The sequence below is a fragment of the Pleurodeles waltl genome, chromosome 12 (genome assembly GCF_031143425.1).
Source record: "Pleurodeles waltl isolate 20211129_DDA chromosome 12, aPleWal1.hap1.20221129, whole genome shotgun sequence".
In the NCBI taxonomy this organism is placed as follows: Eukaryota; Metazoa; Chordata; class Amphibia; order Caudata; family Salamandridae; genus Pleurodeles; species Pleurodeles waltl.
In genome coordinates, this window is record NC_090451.1 from 329,769,216 (window position 1) to 329,788,268 (window position 19,053).

Here is a 19,053-nt window from a genome sequence, read left to right on the forward strand (position 1 = left end):
CAGCAAGGGTGAGATAAAGGGGCCGGGGGGTGGCTGTAAATGGATTAAAGAGGCTTGAGATGGCTTTATGTTAAGTTAACACTTTATTGCACAATTAATAAAAATCATTGCATGCAGCCACAAACATTGAAGCATTATCTTCTAAAAACGCCATAAAACATCCTACTAGAAATCATATTTCTCATAGATTTAAAAGCACTAACACCATAATAGAATATTTGTCACCCAGTGAAAATTATGTGGTGTTATCGCGGGGGCAATAAACAAAACCTGGCCCCTCCAGCTCCATGCTGTCCTAAAGGTCTGCAGCAAGTCTCTTGCGGATTTATTGCACCCTCTCAGGAAGCTGGCGAGGTGCTGTGCCGATTTTGTATATAAAATGGCTATCATTGCATAGTTTACCAGGTCAGAAATCTAGCTGATCTTGTAAAAAGAGCTGACAGTATTTAATTTGGTCATAAACTAATAGCTCAACCAACCTTCACAGTTGTTTGGCGCTTGTTTTAAGAGGTGTTCCACTTTTGAAATGAATTTCGCCACACACGCAATGTACTGAGGTGTCAACCCTTTGAGACAAAACAGATAGCTTGTTGGCATGATCTGATGTCATTGGAGTTGAAAATGCTTTTGAGGTACAGTCTCCACCAAGGTAACAGTGCGGGGCATATACATAGAAAGTGTAAGAAGAGTTCCATGTGGTATACACATAGCTTGCATCCTCTGTTGTTTGAGAATTTGAGCCATATTGGAATTGCATCCAATGAGGGGAGTTGAATCTGGCTTGAAGCACCTTTGTTTTTTAGAGACTTTTAAAATATTTCTGCCAGGTATGGCTGTGCTGCTGGAACCTTGTACGTGTTAATAGTCGTCCAAAAATGGATTTGTGGTCTGAACTTGTATTTGTTCTTGCTACACAATAGCTGCTTGATTTGTTTATTTGATAGTTGCTTGAACAGTTTATGCGGTAAGATCTTTTGCCACAGCTCTTCTACCTGCAGATGCTTGATTGCCGAGACAATTCTATCTGACCATGAATTTGAGACCTCCAGCAAGTTCACGTCTGTTTCTTCCCAAATCAGCACTTTTAGTGTGTTCAGTTGCGCTTGTCACAGCAGAGAGGCATATTGGAGGAGAGCCCTGTCATGTACCAATGCTTGGTCTTGTAACCTAAATTCCAACCTGATTTTCTGATTTGACTCCCATGTATTTATAGCTACTACTTCTGCGCACAGGTTGGTTCCTACAGAGCCACAGCTTTTTCTTAATTACTCATTTGCCAAAGATTGCTACCTTGGTTTTCTCAAGGTTTATGAGCAGCATATTTGTCCTACAATACTGATCAAGGGTGTTTATCAATTTTTGAAGCCCCATGCCTCAAAGATTCAATAGGACAATGTTTTCTGCTTATAATAATGATGTTAGAAATTAATGATGCAGTTTGGGGGGATGGCAGCTAGAAGTGTTCAATTGTGTGCACAGATCTGCCAGATATAAGTTGAATGGCATTGAAGCTAGCACGCAGCCTTGCCTAACACCTCTATCTATCTAGATTTTAGCAGACACTCTTCCCTTTCTCCCAACCTTGACCCTTGCCCAGTTGTCAGAGTATAAAAGCTGTATTCCTCTTAACAGTTTCAGTGGGATATTGAGGTCTACTTACTTCCTTCACAATCTGTGCCAATCTACAGAGTTGAAAGCTCTTGATAGGTCCACAAAGCAGGTGTAAAAAGCCATTTTCTTATTTGTATATTTTTCAGCCAATATGGCTAGTGCTATTGTGTTGTCAGAAGTGCTCAACGAGGGCCTGTTTGGTTCAGAGGTATTACATTCAGTCTTTCAGTTCCTCTAGCAGGCAACCCACAAATATCTTTGCATCAGTATCGAACAATGCGATCAAATGATAGCTTCCTGGTTCCCATAGGGGCCCTTCTTGTAGATTGGATGGGAAATTGCCCCTTTCCAAGAATCAGGAATTTATTTTCTGTGAAACAGGCATTGAACATATTACTGAGCTGGCCTGACCAAAAGTCAGGATTGTGTTTTAATACCCCTGTGGGGAGGCCATTTGGGCCGGGGCCCCATTGGTTTTGCAGTGTCGAAGTTGTCCTTCAATCTTTTCTACTTCAAAAGATAAGGGATTCGGCTCACAGTTGAAGATAGAATTGAGTTCTGCCACTTCCTGACCGTGGTACAGTTTGGAGAGTGTTGCTTTGGATCCCTGCAGCCCCACGCTACAATTGATTGACAATGGACCCCAGGGGACGGCTGTTCTTTTGTTTGCATGCCTCCATGACTTTGACCCATTCCTGGGCTATGTGGGCTTGCTTTGCTTCCCAAACTGCCTTCTTGTATTTCCTTCTTAATTCATGAAAGGCGCGGAGTTGGCTGGTATCCGTGTGTTGTTTCTTTAGGAGTCTTGCTGTTTTGTTGAGCTGTTGCCTTTGTAGCTTTTGGGCTTGTGTGAACCATAGATTTTAACTGTGTAGTGAAACCACCTTGGACCATTGGATGTGATCTAACTGGTTCCTTAGTGACATTAAGATTGCCTCTCATTTGATGATTACATTCACCTGGGCCCCTAGATTGGGTGATAAGTTAGTTTTCCATACCTTGTATTTCCACATGCACATATTCGAGCATCTTATATGATGTAGGGGGCTTCCTGGATCCTGTATTCCTATATTATGTACCTGCACTGTGTAATAGTTGTCATTCACAATTCTCATAATTTGTGAGTGATGGTCACTTTTGCATCTAACCTCTATGCTAAAATCTTGAAAGTACATGAAAATTGCTTAGAAGCAAATGTGTAATCTCGGGTGGTTGCGAATTTCTTTGAATTGTGCCTCAGGTTCATTGGGAAATCTTTGGGGAATCGCCCGTTCAGGGCCCTCAGCCCTAACGCCTCTAAGGATCACACCGGAAAATGATCACATTTATCCACGTCCCTGAAGCGTGATACTTGCTGCGGGATGCCCAGGCTCAGATCCAAGGCTCCTTCTCTGACACTTCTTTTCCGATAGTTAGCAATGTTTAAATTAAAAACGCCTGTGATGAGCCAGGAGGCGTTCCCATATGAGGCTCTTGAGATAGCAATTAATTTGCCGTTTATTGGAAATGGCCCTTTTTGTAGGGTTATCCCTAAACATTTTGTCTTCTTCCTCCTATTTTTTCAAGGTCTGTTTTTGCTGGGTTATTGTCTCTGCGCACTTTACCACTGCTAATCAGTGCTAAAGTGCAAGTGCTCCCTATAGAAATTGTGTTGTTGATTGGTATATCCATGATTGGCATATTTGAATTAGTGGTAAGTGCCTAGTAATGTGCACTAGAGGTGCCCAGGGCCTGTAAATCAAATGCTACTAGTGGGCCTGCAGCACTGGTTGTGCCGCCCACATTAGTAGCCCTATAAACATGGCTCAGACCTGCCACTGCAGTGTCTGTGTGTGCAGTTTTAAACTGCCAATTCGACTTGGCAATTGTACCCACTTGCCAGGCCTCAACCTTCCCTTTTACTACATGTAAGGCACCCCTAGTTTAGGCCCTAGGTAGCTCCAGGGGCAGGGTGCAGTGTATGTTTAAGGTAGGACATATACTAGTGTGTTTGATATGTCCTAACAGGGAAATACTGTCAAATTCGGTTTTCACTGTGCAAGGCCTATCTCTCTCATAGGTTAACATTGGGGCTGCCTCTAAATATACTTAAAGCGCAGATTCCCTTTAAGAGGAGATACAAATGTGGAGTTTAGGGTCTCTGAGCTAAAAATTTAAAAATACATCTTTTAGTGAAGTTGGTTTTTAAATTGTCTGTTTGAAAATACCACTTTTAGAAAATAGGCATTTTCTTGCTTATACCATTCTGTGACACTGCCTATTTGTGGATTGTCTGTCTGGGTCAGTTTGACAGTTGGGCTGTTTTGCACCTCTCTAGACAGTGACACAAAAGGGGGTGGGGGTGGGGGTGTAGCCTGCATATCCTGATGAGCCATCTGAGCTAGAGAGGAGGGAGGAGTGGTCGTTCACACCTGAAAGGACTGTGCCTGCCCTCACACAATTCAGTCTTTGACCCCATGGTGTGCGTCTGGGGCCTGGCCTGGACAAGGAAGGATCCTGCAAACACTTGAGACTTTGCTTTGAAGTTTGCCAACTTCAAAGGTAAAACTGGGTATAAGAAGAAGACCCAAAACCTCAGACTTTTAGAATCTTTCTGGAATCAAGAGGAACCTCTGCTCAGGAGAAGAGCTGAAGGAGTAGTACTGTCCCTTTGCTGTGTTGATTTGCTGGACTGGCCTGCAGTTGCTGCTTTTGCCTGAAAAGAGTGCAAAGAGTGAACTTTGCTGTGTGTCCTGCTTGAGAAAGTTGTCCAAGGGCTTGGAGTAAAGCTTGCCTCCTGTTGGAAGTCTCAGGGACACCTAAGACTTTAGTTTCCTCGACCTACAGCACTGGGAACTGTGTGTTTTGTGCTGCTCAAGAGGAGAAACCACTGCAACGCCTCCAACAAGGCCGCTGGCCTACACCGTGACCTGCCGACGCCGCACGAAATCGCATTGCCCCGCTTCGCATCGAGACCCTGGTCTTACCGACGGCGTCATCGGATGACCTTACAGAGCCGCTGCTCGCACCGTGACCTGTGGGCCCCGCCCTCCGGCATCGCCTTCTCACACCACAGCCTGGGCATCCCTGACGATGACGCTCCTGCTGACACCGACGCCACTGCCTGCACAGTGGCCTGTAGACACTGCTCGTGAGGTACACAAAGCACCGTCCCGCACCGCAGCCCCGGTCTACTGACACCAGCACCATCCACTCCTGTGTCGTCACCAGATATCCTGCCTGCACCGTGGCCTGTGGACACCGCTCAAGAGGGTCACGAAGCACCGTCCCATCCTGCACCGCTGGCTTGGGCCTACCGACGACAGCGCTTCAGCAACAACGACGCTGCTGCCTGCACTGTGACCTGTGGACACCGCACGTCGCACCACCCTGCTTCACACCGCAGCCATGGTCTCCCGACACTGCTGGACGCCGTCATCGAGCCGCTGCCTGCACCGTGCCCTGTGAGCCCAGCACGTCGCCTCGTCCGCTTCACACCGCAGCCCCGATCCCATCCACGCCAGCGCACCTGCCACCATCGGCCTGGAGTTCGATCAACAACGCGTTTGACCTCAAAGGCCCGACGACTCCTGCACGGACTCCGGAACAGACACCGCGACATCAGTGACGCCGCTCTCCGGAGCTTACCTCGAGGATCACGATGCCCTGCAAACCCAAGGTACTGTTTGTGGGTCTTCCCGACCCCGTAGCTGCCCTGCCATTCCGCGGCCAGCCTGAACTGTTTGTTTTGTTGATCACGACACCGTGATAGCTCCAGGTGGAGCTATTGACTTCAAGGAACTGTATTTTTGAGTAAATCTTGTAGAATTCATATTTTTATTACTGTATGTTGGATTTTTATCTTATTAGGTCTTGTTTTATATAGACAAATATTGGCTATTTTTCTAAAATTGGTGTGGTGTCCGTTTGTAGTGTTTTCACTTATTACTGTGTGTTTTGTGCAAATGCTTTACACATTGCTTCTGAGATAAGCCTGACTGATCTTGTCAAGCTACCAAGGGGGTGAGCAGAGGTTATCTGAGCGGGTATCTCCCTTATCTTGACTAGAGGGAGGGTCCCTACTTGGACAGGGTGCAAACCGACTGCCAACTAGAGACCCCATTTCTAACACCGTTATTTCTAATAGATGCTGTTTGTGAGCCGGGTTGGGTATTGATGTAAATGTATAATATTATGACAGATATTGATGTCCGTTCCAATAGCCAATTTTCAATGATGACAGCGATAATGTGGGCTTGTAGCTGGCCAATGCTCCTTGCATTTAGGGATTTACTTGTGGTTATGTAGGTCCATAGACCTTCCTTTGGATGCCCTTTGGACTTTGCTTTTGCAGTCGGGTTAAAGAACTCGTAATTCTGCTAACGGATTTTCAGCTTCTGTCCATGTTTCTTGTAGACAGATGACATAAAAATCTCTCAAAAAAAGATTCCAAGTTTGGAACATGAGCAATTTTACTTTCCCCCTCTATGTTCCAGGATATTACTTTTGTATTACCCAGCGTATATTTGGGCAGAGTGTGAGAGAAGTTGATATTTATTTGACGTTGCTGGTTACAGCTTTATCCTTCCTTGAGGTACAAAGCTGTGTCAAGATAGAAGGAAGAATTTGCTCCTGCTGACTTCCTCTTTTTGCAAATCTGCTTCCTGGCAAAGTGGCTTTAGGATTAAGCCGCCTCTGTATTACATACTTGCACTTTTAACTGCAGCAGCCGCGTGTTCTAAAGGTGAGCTTCGGGATCCATCATGTTTTTATTTACAAATTAAGCACTGCTAACTACAAGAACACAACCATAGATAGCATCAATCATGATCCATGCTGCAGAAGGCAATACAAGGCTGGAATGGAAGGGAATATTTAAAAAAAGAGCACTTTGGGAAAGATGAGTCCTCTTTATCATAAAACCTTTAAAGTTTGTTAATAATATTTCCATAACCTCTAGAAAGGGCAGGGATCTGCATTTCAATATTGTAGCTGGTTCATGGGTGAGACATTTGTCTTCTTTATACTGTTCTTGCCCTTTACAAATCGCATCATCAGTTCCAACGACCTCATAGTTTTTTTCTTGGAAAAATAATAGCTGCACTCTATGCACTTGCGAACAATAAGGACCCTGCCCTAATGGAACTCCTCGGATTTATTTAAAGTTGACATTGATTGTTGAGGTTCTAAATATGGAAGCCTGTTGGACTGTTTCTGATTCCCCTAAACAATATATTATTATTATTCCAGTTTTCAAAAAAGGTGACAGAGTAACTCTAAGAGTTACCTGCCACTATCGCTCAAAGTTTTGTCAACCAAGACTACTGAGGAATTCTTTTGCACGCCTTTGGACATAGGCTATTTTGGTGGATATCCAATATGGCTTTAGACTCCCAATTTAAAAACAATAGAATAATGTGTCAATGCATATCTTTTGTCCATGACGTTGGTAAAAATACAAAAAGATATATTAAATCTGACTTTTCTGGATCACAACACTGCCTGTAACTGTGTAATTTGGAGGACATTATGGTCAATATGGAGGTTGGCTTTCTGTATGAATACTGCCCTTGTGTTACATTATTTATTCAATATAAGATGCACTTAATTTTTTTTGTACATTTTATTCTGGAATACAGGGGAAGTACGATTTACTGCCATGGTGGTCCCGGCGGTTTTAATCCGCCAGAGTAGCGCTGCTTGCAGCGCTGCCCAGGGGGATTACGAGTCCCCCTACCGCCAGCCTTTTCCTGGCGGTATGGTTGCCACTGGCATGGGCAGTGCAGGGGCCCCCTGACAGGGCCCCATGCAGCTTTACACTGTCTGCATAGCAGACAGTGAAAAGTGCGATGGGTGCAACTGCACCCGTCGTACAGCCGCAACACCGCCGGCTCCATTTGGAGCTGGCTCCTGTGTTGCGGCCGAGATCCCCGCTGGGCCGGCGGGTGGAGACTAGGATCTCCAAATGGCAGCGGCGGGAGTGCGGCTGCATTGGCGGCCGCCCGGTGGTCCGATCTTGGCGGGCGGCCTCAATCGTTAAGTGTTAATGTACTATTTGTGAATTTATTTATAGCTTTGTATGACTTAGTTGTCATCCCATGTTTATTGACATGCTATTGTGCCAGTTCCCATGGTCAGGTTACTGTCAGCTTAATTATACTATCTATAACAGGGAGGAGATATTGTATTGTGACTAAATTGCTCACTTGTGAACTTGGGCGTCTGAGTTCAGAACATGCTTTTGGTACTTGACCAAAATAAATGTGATTTTGATGCCTGTGGCTTCTCTCCTGAGGTGGTCAGCATCGCTAGTTACTTAAGCACAAAAAGGAGGAATGTGCTTTGAAAACCACAAATCTCTTGAATTTGAGTGTGTCAGTCTGCAGCCTGCAGGTACCAATTGTCCAGAGAGTGCAATGCGATTTTGATACAAATGGCTGTTGTTGCATTATGGATATTGGTTTCCAAGGACTGTTATTTTTGCTTCAATGGATTTTGCATTTCAAGATTAAACTGAACCTTTGCCTACTATCCTGGTCCGACTTATATTCGATGGCTTACCAAGTCTTGACACATATGGAGGTCTGAACTTTTATTCATGAGTGCCCTGACATCTGTTTCTCGCTGTCTGGTTTCCTTCAGAAACATTGGAGGAGGGAGGAAGATCCTCCTGCCAGGAGCACCGTGCATTTAAGAATGTATTAAGTTTGATTTGGTGACTGACTGTGAGAGCTGTTTCCTATGATTCCCTTCCTTATCGTTAATCTTGTTTTCAATTTTGATACAATAGCTTAAGAAAATCTTCATCCACCAAACGTAGCCCTAAATATGAGCTAGAGTTCTCGATCAGAAGAGACCCTTGAACAATTTTGTGTACTTACTTAAGCAACAAAAGCAATGTTGATAAGAATGCAATACTATAGTGTCAAAAACAAGGTATGAAATTGGAAGGGGCCCTCCTGACAATTCCATGAACCCCCTCTAGTTAAGCCAAAACACAGTTCTGTAAGAATTTCTACTCAATGTATGGCACAAGCAGCAGCCGATCCCCAGAGTAGTGTGTGCTAAGTTCAAGCAGTACCAACAATTTTAAAGTAAAGAACACAGCACCATCAAACTCTCCAAGCAAATTAAAAAAAATAAAGAAACGTGTAATGTACAAAACACACAAAATGAATTAAAATAGGCTTAGGGGAAACAGAGATAAGGATTTTTAAAGATATAAGACAAAAAAGTGCATAGAAACAGTCAACAGTCCAGCTCTAAGCAAAGACAACTGTTCACAATGGACTTAATCTAGGTGCAATTTCCGGCGGACCATCATGGAACGTATACATCATGCGGCTTGTTCTGGTCAATGTTTTTACCTTCAAACTTAGGACCTGATTTAGAGTTTGGTGAATGTGGTACTGCATTTCAAAAGGAACAGGATACCCTGCCTGCTAAATTGATAGTCCATCTGCCTCACTGAGAGACTTGTAGAATGTAAGTATTCTGTCAACAGAGCCCCTGTTGGCTCCATTGACAGAATACTTCCTCCAACAGCCCAGTGGAGTAGGGACCATCAGAGGAAGGAATTTACACCACCTGTTTCATTTAGGGTGGGTGGTGAAAAAGATTTCTCTTGTCCATCACAACCAGGAAATACCTGGCAGTAAGGGACAGGAAAAAAACAATAATGACCCCTAAAGCCCTGGGAGAAACCTTCCAGGGATTGGAGGTCATTTGTTTTTTCTAATTAAAAAAAACAAATCTTTGACCTAGGAAGTTAGTTTTCGGAAAACAAAATACTTTTGATAACATTGATGGCTGGCCAACATGGCTGATGGTATCATCTGTCAAATTTTGGATAAATTGTCAAAAACCACACATCTATGTACAGAGTTGTCTGCAGGACAACTCTAAATTTGGAGGGTGGAGGTCCCATGGGATGGTAGAGGTAATGTCCTCTACCTACTTGATAGAGCACTCTCCATCCGTCAAACTCTAAATCATGCCCTTAGTTTGCACATGTTGTGAAAGCCTTTTCGGGTCAATCTTACAGCCCCTAGGATTGCTTCTGTGCCCCATGTCTCTCTTTAGCTAGGTCTCCTGCGGGGCCTAGTCCTCTTTATTCAGGTGGACCCTACTGGAGTTAGCAGTCCTTCTACTTTGTGTAACAGAAGCAGGTAAACGGGAGACAAAACACTTAACCCTTGGAGATCAGGTCCAGTCCGTGGGTGTCAGCAGGATTCTGGGTCCTTGACTCCTTGTGTGAGCAGGAACCAGGAGACAGGACTTTTCTTCCAACAGAGTCTTCCTCTTAAGATAAAATCTTTCCAGGTCCAGGAATGTTTGTAGGAGGTAGTGGTGGGTGCACCAAATGTATCTTGTCCACTACCATTCAATCCAAAACGTTTGCTTGCAGCCCCCTGCCCCTTTGCAGCACTTCCTCTTTGCTTTACTGTAAAATTACCCAGGAGACTTGTTTCAAGAGGGCAGACATCAGCAATCACAAGGCAGGCCTGTCTTCTGCTTCTTGGCCACTTTACTACCTGACAGGTTCAAAACTGGTTTTTCCTCCTACTGTTTCGGAGCCCTTCCTGGTTTCTCCAAGCAAAAAGAGGTAGTGCTAAAGCTGCCCTTTGTTCTGCCAATTGTTCCTGTACCCTCTTAGACAGGGTATCCCTGGAAAGTGGTCAGCAGTCGACATCCATTGGCATTTTCAGATACCTGAGGTAAGTCATTGTCCTCTGAGCCAGGGTTGTTAAGTCCCCCAACCTAGGAATTGTATTAAAGGTCTGGAGGCCTGTTAGGGAAAAGTCAGGGCAGGGCTAGAAATTGAAATATTGTTTGGGGTTTTAAGTCACAGTGAGGGCATACTGATTCCAATATGTAATGTGCCCTATTTTAATATACTAGCACCCTGCTCGGTTGTCTTACAAGGCCCACTTTCAGGGGTGACTAATGAATATATAAAAAGAGTAATGTTCTACACAGCAAAGGTACTTTTCCAGGCCTTTTGTCACAGCAGGTCATTTAAACTGCGGCCGAGCCAGAGCATGGCAGTGCTCATAATGGGAATATATTTATGGAATAAATACAGGTGGTATAAATACATACTGCAGTCCACATATGACATTTAATTTTCCAAGACATAGGCACTCTTAAGGCACCATTGACAAGGGACACATAGGGAAGTTGAGTAAGCCAGATAGGTTGTCCCAATGCACAGCACCACACACTAAATCAAGGAAAAATATGGCCCAGAAAAAGGCTCCCATTCTGGGGTGACCATGCAGAAAAAAGTCAACTTGCTTCATATCGAGACAATAGTATGTATAGTACATACGATAAAAAAAGCCTAGGCAATAAACTCCCCACACTTTTTGTGTGTACGAAACAGAGCAAATGGTGATTGCTGCAGAACACACAAACAATAATGACAAAATGTTCCTATGTACATCATGCATATTTACTTTGAAGGAAAGGTAGGAGGAGCAGTAGGAGCGAGTGAATAATAGGTTAGTTGTGTCTAATCTAATTGTTAACTAGATGTGTCTGTCAGAAAATCTACCAAATCACCCATTCGCAAAGAAAATATTATGCATCCGGCCTTGTGATTAACAGGTCTCAAGCCCTGTAAGGTTTAAAATCGTGAAATCACCTTTCCCAGTGCTTAGAATCAGTAGAAAATCTTAGCCCTAATTGAATCTTAGCTGAAGCACCATCACTGTACTGCAGTGAAGTGTCCAAGGGAATGCTAATCTTGTAGAGTTGTGTATAAAACACCACTTAAAGTAAGTCCAGCTCTCCCATGTTCTGCCATATTACACCGTGGAAAATGGAAGGTGATCTTTTAATGTTCTCCGCTTCACTCAATGGGTGATCTATGGACACCACCAAACTTCCTCCAATGCTAACTCAGAATCTTCAGTCCAAGGAAGAACCTCAGACCCAGAATGGCCCCACTTTTTATCATTCCCAATTCAAGAACATCAACATTGAAAGATGCTATTTCTCTATACAGAGATGCCAGCTCTGGAACACTCCCCCTGTAGACAACATGACGATTCAGCAATCACCTTGAATTGGGGAAGGTTTCAGACTGTAAGATATATTGATTTGCATATCAGATCGGTATCCTGTATTTCACACTGTTTTGCATCTCACCCCACACATAAAGCATTGCTACATGCTCTCATGCCTTGATTAAAGTACATATCCAAGCCTCACACATGACACCAAAACATACTACTTATCGGCAACACCACATTCACCACTGATCAAGCAATGCATAACAAAGTGAGTAACTAATTACTTGACCATCCGCAAAGCACAAGTGCCATCATCATTGGTAGGAAAGAACTGTGGGCCAGATGTAGCAAAGGTTTTTCCCCATTCTGTGTCTATGGGAAAAAGTGTTCGTACATATGGCCCTATGTATGCATCAGTACAACACTATACAATGCAATATGCCACAATATCCTCAACTCAAACACCCACAAAGAAAAGTATAGTAACAAGCACTGACTCAATGAAATTGCACAGGCGATGTGCTCGAAGGCAGTTTGAAGATGGGTATTTTGGTGTGAACTACACCTACAAAATTACCTACTTGACAGCTACAGTGCCACCTTTCAGTGACACTCTCTGCCAACCAGGAAAATTAATATACCTAACTGACAAAAAACACAGTGAACTTCCCTGAACATTTGCTTGAGAGCTAAGCTCCAGATAAAACATTTCCCAATCAAGGGTGTATCATTGTTACTGGATGCCAAGAATAACATTTATCCTAGCAATCTAATGTGTCTATGTCAGAAAGCTATTGCTCTATGTTAGCATTTGGTCTGGCTTGCCCAAAAAAATCTTGTTTACATGCTTAGAAGTACAAACAAGGTGTCACTAACTCAAACGTTTTTCTTCCAACCTTACAAATCCCCATATATTAGAGATCATGCTGAAACTGAAGAGGTTCTGTAAATACATATATATTTTTTATTGAGCAGCACACAATAATAAAAAATAGATAAAAACAGGTCAAGTATACAAGAAGGCAAGAAAAGCACCAGCTTTTGTTGATACATGCACAGCATCAGCCAATTGATCATAGCAATTGCAGAACTCCTTTAAAACTTCAAACTTGACATTTACAGTAGAAATTAGAGTTAAAACGTATTGATTACCCAAATAATACAGTATTAAGATCCTACAATAGTTGTTTAAAAGCCCTGATCTTAATAGATGTAAATAAAATATTACATAGTATTAGTGTTTGATAAGAAGAACATGTGTAGATCATTTCAAACTTAGCGTTAAGTACAGTGCATTGCTTGGCATATTCTAAAGATAAACAAAGTGCTTCAATTACGTCCACAAATGTCCTCCTGACCCTGGGGTTTACAGTGATCTTACCAATATCAAGAATGGGACTTATGCCATTGGGTACCATATATCGGATATCTCCCTAGGCAGTCTAAGTATCTGGAAGTAATCCCATACTTCCCGAAATCTAAATCATCGTCCCACTCGCTTGGCATAAGCCTCCTCAAACCTTTCGCTTCTTTGCATCTTAGCCAACCACTGCCTCACAGATGGGGCCTCCTCCATTCGCCACTTCTGGAGTATCAAACTTCGTGCAATAGCGGTGCAGCAGATATAAAGCATTGTGCACTTTTAGCTAATCCGCGAATAACATTTTAATAGTCAAACAAGGCGAGCATGATCCCTGGGGTTAAAAAAACATATCCGTGTTATAGCTGTGAGCTTCTGAAACACATTTTGCCAACATTCTTGAAGCACCAACCAAGCAAAGAAAATATGGTCCCTGTCTGCTGCACCATCTTGTTTGCAACGGAAGCACTAGTCAGGAATTGCTACATTCATCTGAATCAATCTATGGGGGCATAGTAGGCCATCCCTCTAGAAACAACCCTCATTCTTTTGAAATTGGCAGCTCTCAAAGATTTATGACCTAATTCCGAGATGTAATCCCAGTTCCTTTAGAATGGCATAACCAGTAGTGTGATTATTGTTTCAGTTGTTCCTTAACTAAGCTACTCTGAATACTATTCCGCTTAGCCCTATACCAACTGCCAACACCAGTTTAATGTTTTTTATATGATAAACGCATTTCGGGGCTAAGTGCTATGTGGTGTGAAGAAAGGAGACTTATTATCAGTTGCCCACTAAATGTCAGATTCCCCGCTAACATACCGAGGCGTTGACTAATTCCACTCAGGTATGGTGTCTTTTGTTCTGATAGAAATCCCCAAGGCAAGAGGAACCTTTCTGCTTCCATTGATCAAACACCACTTTAGGGATATGGATGCCAAAAACTCGACATTCCTCTAATAAAATGAAGAAATGACAGCTTGTGATTGCCCAACTGTGAAACAGCTCTTTATTGTGGCACTCCAATGCATGTAGAAACTTGTACCTACTTCTTTTAGGGACTCTGAGCATTTTTAAGAAAGATACTATATCGATGGAGGATTTTTCCACCATCTGTATCAACATTACTAGGCCTAGTTAGGGCCATGTAATTCAAAAGTGTTGCATGATAATAGGCTTGATTGTGAGGTAAAGCAAGCCCCCCCCGCAATATATCCAGCTGTAGGACCCCAATATTTGTTCTGGGCTGTTTATAGTGGCAGAAAAAGGTTTGGAGTAATTGATCAAGGTCCTTAAAATATGTTTTATGAATAATAATCTGAAGTGTAGAACAAAGAAAAAGCAGCAATGGAAGAATGAACATTTTGATCTCTGCCACCCTGCCCATGATGGATTAAAGAAGGCAACTCCACGTGTCCAACAATGTTTTAATTTTATTAAATGTCGCCTAATAATTTAAATCAAACAATTGGGAATAATGTGATGTTGAGGCGCACATCTTTGTTGAGAGAGGCTTTGAATAATATTTCAGTTTTGTCCTGATTAATTTTGTAGCCGCCAATTGCTGTGCACGCTGCAATTATATCAAATGCATTACGAATATTATTGAGACAGTGTTGAAGATACAACATGATGTTGTCTGTGAGTAACTTGATTTTAGGCTTCACTACTAATAGAGGAATAATTGCATTGGTGCTTCGAATCTTTAGAGCTAGTGGTTCTATGAATAAAGTAACACGGGAGAGAGGGTGCAACCCTGTTGCGTACGTCGCTTAATTGTGACCTGCTCATCAAAAATTAATCAATTGCTTGTATCAGAAACGTAGCATTAGTCGATATTTGTCTACCAGATAGGAATCCACATTGATCCCTATGAATGATCTAATTGACAAGTGGTATAATGCAAGATGCAAGAATGTTAGTCAAGAGCCTGTTATCCAAGTTTAACAAGCTTATAGGCTTATAGGAGTTATCGTTAATGGCATTCTTGTCTTTCTTGAGGAAAGTAACAATAATGGATTCCTTAAATGATGCTGAGGCTAATTTCCTAAAGTGATTAAATTGCTTAGTAACAAATGGTATGAGGTGTTTAAAGAAGGCTTGAAGAACTTCTGTCGGTATGTCATCACTGCCAGACATCCTACCATTTGATATTCTTTTTAGAGTGAGCGGTAGTATAATTGAATCAAAAAATTGCTCAAGTTTGGAACCGGGTACCTCCTCTGCAATCCTGTAGAGATTCTGATAATGTTGTAAAAAAAACTCCCATAATCTCATTTGTGTTGTCTACTATTAACTGCGTTTCTGGGTTCATGATATTCTCAACTTACTGCTTACTTTTCTGTGCCTTGATGGACCACGCAAGAAACTTTCCCATGTGTTTTTCTTTCCTCTTATATTTTTTGTTGATAAGCCTGATGGTTGCTAACCTCCTCTGGCAGAAAGAAGCTGGCCAATGGTTGCTTCGCATTTACAAACTCTTCTTTTTTTTACCACAAATCACCTGTCCTGGCTGTAGCTCTGTCTAAGGCAATCGGTAGAATTCGCATTGGCCTATTACGTTCTTTGTTCTTGGGCATCTGATTCAAAGTTACATGGCCACGTAAGGCAGCTTTAAACGCCTCTCAGACGATCGTATTGTCTGCTGTACCTGCATTAATTCTGAAGAATTCTTCTAAAAATACGGTAGTTCTCTATATCCAGGTTGGGTCAGAAAGTAATGCCAAAGCAAATTGCCATCTAGATCGTTCTTTTATATCAGCTCTAACCTGAACCTGAGCTGAGATGGTGGAGTGATCAGAAAATGAATTTGCCTTACTACTAGGCATCAGGCACTGGATTGACCATTGACCTGGTCAGCAGGAAGAAATTGATGCAGGATGCTGAAGAGAATTGGTGGGAATGACAGATTTATTCCTTCAATGAAGGGTTTGAGGAACACCTTGGATCGCTAAAGCTGAAAATATGTTTTAATGTCTTTAAAAGATGTAGGGTACATGGCTTCATTTGTCTCTTCGATCTATTTGAGGTGTCCAAGGCAAGGTTATGAATGAAATTGCAATCCCTAACCCAGATTATTGGCCCGATTGATGCCATTGCTAAATTATGGATTTGAATTAATGGCTCCGTATCATTATGTGATAACACTTGTGGACCAATAATGTAGCTACCCCCGATTGCTACTCCAGCCAAGGAATAAAAAACATAGGAATATTTTTTAAGGACGTGAAGTTTAGGAAGGATACTTTTTGAATGCATTTCCTCCAAGAAAATTACTTCCAATTTAAATGATGCTAGCCAGATCAACATGGCATCTGCTTTTTGCTTGTTAAGAGGCTGATTGGCAATGCATGCGATAATATTGTTTTTTTGAACTATAGGTTCCCTAGAATAATCCCTCATCATTCTGGGGGAGATTGCCCTTGTTTACTACCTTCCGCACAGGCCACCCATTTGTCGATGCTTAAATGCATGTTATTCTCTTGCCTCACTTGTTAATATGGCTGCTCATGTTTTCTCCTGCTGGTGTCCTCCCAAGCCTTGACCAGCCTCCCCTCTCCAGAGTGTTCCCCTCCATGGCCAACCACTCCCCTCCATCTAAAAATTACCTGAGGGAGGAGAAAGCCGCCCTCTCCCTCTCTCAGCCCTCCCTGCAATAGGGGTGCCCTGGCATGGCACCTAGTCGCACTCTTTTCACCCCACTCCCTGAGCCATTATGTGGCAGAGAGGAAAATTAAAAAAAATATGTGTGCATAAAACAGAAACAGTGCTTGGCATGTAACATAAAGTGAATAGTGCATTAAAGTACTTTCACAAAGAGAGAATCAGATTTGGAATATACGATCCTGATCTTATACAGGTTTTCCTGGTATTTTTTACAGTATGAGGCAGGGCACAGTTAGGAGATTTCAACTCAAAACTTATAGTCCACGGCAGTAACCAACAGCCCATTTGCCTATCCATTGCAGCTTAGCTGAACAATAAAGTGCATCCGCTAAAAATATAGAAACCCATTGATTAAATATGCAAAACATGAAGTGCTAATATACGGCATTTAATTAGATGTAGATAGTAGTAAAAATGCCTTCAATAACAAGCAACCCAGAGCTAACGTGCTAAAGTGTGAACAACGACTATGCTCCTATATTTCCTAATTAAGAAAATAAAAGGATCATTTAATATCGATTTGCCAGTGCCTCTAGGTTACAGTTTTGTCTTCTTTGTTCTTCCTCCACCCATCCCGGCGAATTCTGATGCTATCCTATAATTTTCTGCAACACCTCCTGGGCTTCCTCTAGGGTAACACAAAGGTGCAACTGGCCTTTAAACAATATCTTAAGCTTAGATTGTTGGACAATTGAGGCCTGCGCACCAAATTGTTAAATTGACCAATTAGTCCTATAAATTCTGTGCAGCAAGGAGCCGCTAGTGCTGGCCTATCTCATTAAACCTTGATCTGAGATCCATCAGCAAGTGAGAAGAATTTCTTTTGAATAGTTCTAAATAAGATAGTCTCCTTGATGCGATAATCTGCAAAGTTAATGATCATGGTCCATGAATATTTAGCATTTGGAGCCCACTGCAGTGGAGCCTGTTAGGTCCTCATGATGGTAAGATCTTCAGGGGATTGCTCCAGCAAGTGTCCCTTAATCATTGTTTCCATATACAATAATGGATTGTCACGGCCTTCCAGACATTCTGCCACTTCTGGAATTCCAAGAAAGTGCAGATTTGATCTCTGTACGTAGTTCACCATTTCATCCACCTTCATCTGAGAGGTATGTCAATTCTTCTGGAGGGCACTGATACTTTTATCCCAAAAAACAGAACGATCTTCCAAGTTAGACACTCTCTGCTTGAGTTCCTTTAATGGTTCAGGAATTTTCTGCATCATTTCTTCAATCTTGTCGAGCCTGTGGTGTATTGAAGCTATTTTCTGTGCTTGAGAGGTCTTACACTCGCAGATTCAATAAGGATTGTTTCAAGAAGGTATTGGAACTGCATCACTGAGAGTTGGTTGGAGCCAGTTAAGGTATTATCTTGAAGAGCCCTGGTTAAATAGACAACTAGAGTTCATATCAAGCTGTGCTGTACTGGAGTGGCTACTGATTTCTTGTCTAGACTGACTGGTCATTGATTGTTGGATCAGTTTAGTTGGAGATCTAAGAGGCGTCTTTCTAGAAGAAAGTGGCGCCTTGTTCTGAATTGCATCGGTTCGAATGGAAATGAATTGGATACTGGTGATAAATTCTCTACACCTGGTTCCTCTGCTCCTGTTTTATGACCCTTCGAGAATTAGGGATAATCTCCAGGTCTTTGATGAACACTCTTCGTACTCTCATGCTGATTGCCAGAGACTTTCGCTAGTCCCAATTGACTATTCACCTGACCACATGTGCAAATGTCCTGCTGTGAGAGATCTATAGTCCCTTCATTAACAACTGTTGTTGCCATGTTAGCATTGATGGCTTCAGATAATGGCAAATTCCCTGCGGTAACACCAGATGTAGCTGGGGGACTGGTGATGATGGTGCCTTTGTACATATTGCATTCATGAGCATCTGGCATCTAGCTGCAGAAGATTTCTCTCTCTGTCCTGAAGTAAGGCAGATCTGAGCACCACTCCTCCTGCCCTTTTGCCTAGATGGAGCCATATTAGCAGTAGTGGGAGCACCGGCTCCTCTTTAGTGCATCTGCCACATAATCTGCCCTCCTTAATCACAGAAGTTAGGCCTGGTAGCACTTACAGTGTATATGCAGTATAAATAGTTTCAGTAGTCGTGGTAAAATTAGTCCGTAAGTCAAGCAGAGGAAAAGAGCAAAAGACCTAGGCAGGACCCTACACTGGGGAGGATGGGGCCGCTGCACTGACTCCTCAACGCATGTCTTCTTACCTCTGCGAGGCTCCCATCTGAATCGTGACTCATCTCTCGGCTGTGACCCTTGTTCCACTCTGCTTGCTGCTCCAGCTAGTCTCCGGTTGCCAACTCATGAAAGGGATCACCATCCCCTCTTCATTGTACTCCACTTTGCTAGACTTGCCACGTCCCTGACGTTGCCTCTCTCTAGCTGCCTCGATAATTCCTT